The sequence below is a fragment of the Cicer arietinum genome, chromosome 5, assembly GCF_000331145.2.
Source record: "Cicer arietinum cultivar CDC Frontier isolate Library 1 chromosome 5, Cicar.CDCFrontier_v2.0, whole genome shotgun sequence".
In the NCBI taxonomy this organism is placed as follows: domain Eukaryota; kingdom Viridiplantae; phylum Streptophyta; class Magnoliopsida; order Fabales; family Fabaceae; genus Cicer; species Cicer arietinum.
In genome coordinates this window covers 58,712,423-58,713,521 of record NC_021164.2, presented here as the reverse complement: position 1 = coordinate 58,713,521, position 1,099 = coordinate 58,712,423, and positions in this window count along the sequence as shown.

The following is a 1,099-nucleotide window of genomic DNA, read 5'->3' as shown; positions in this document are numbered from 1 at the left end:
GCATTTTACCATCATCATTCCAGGATTTCATTAATGGCAATTCCCACAAGTACGCTTCCGCCTTTAGTTATTCATCATGTAATTGACATGGATTATTAACAATTGGTATCAGAGCTCCTACCATGTTTAATTCATGATGAAATTCGGTTATTGTCTTTGTTTAGGATTCAATTTGGGAATTTTGACATGATTAAAAAAAATCATTTAATTATATAAATTCCATAGCAATAACTTAAACAAATTAAATTCCATAGCAATAACTTAGGCAATTCCCACAGCAACTGAATGTATTTCAAAAGGTAAATCAAAACTTAAAAACTCCTGCCAGCACCACCGACACCGCGACCGAAGGGGATATGTTGAACAGGGACGGAGTCAACCTGAACGACGCCGGGAATTTCAGACATTCCAAGAGCGGCAAGCATCTGTTTCCTTGTCGATGGTCGGTCCTAAGGGCAGAGACTTCGGGAACGGAATCCGGCGATCTTGTTACGAAGCCTCTTGGATGGAATGAATCCTTTCCCGTTCAGGTTGATCGAAGCCGATCTTGTTACGAATCCCTTCCCGTTCAGGTTGATCCCGCCGTTCATATCTTTTTGTTTTGTGGGTACTCGTTCCATGGTTTCGGCTTGGCTCCGGTGTGTGTGTGCAGCGACTGCGGCATTCATATTTTGTTTTTTTTTATTCATTTATCTATTTGTTTTTTTTTTTTTTGGATATGAATATTTTTGTTTATTATAAAACAAATAATCTGTGGGAATACTTTTGGATATGAATTTTTTTGTTTATTGGATCCTCTTGCTAAATATGGTTATGCGGTGCGAGAATTCAGTTACTTCCCTGTTTCATGGTGTTTTGCAATGGAGCTTTTCAATTAATATCAGAACTGGAGCTCTGACTTGTAACATTGCACCGGTTTGATTGCAGTGAATTCTTACTCCAATTTACCATCTTTAGCGTAGAACACTAATGTTTGACTATTTTTTTTTTGAACAATATTAGTGAACAATATTTTTTAATACTAATAAAATAAAGTTTATATTAGTGAAAAATAAATTTTTATTTTTAAATATTGTTTTATTTGGATATAAATTTTTTT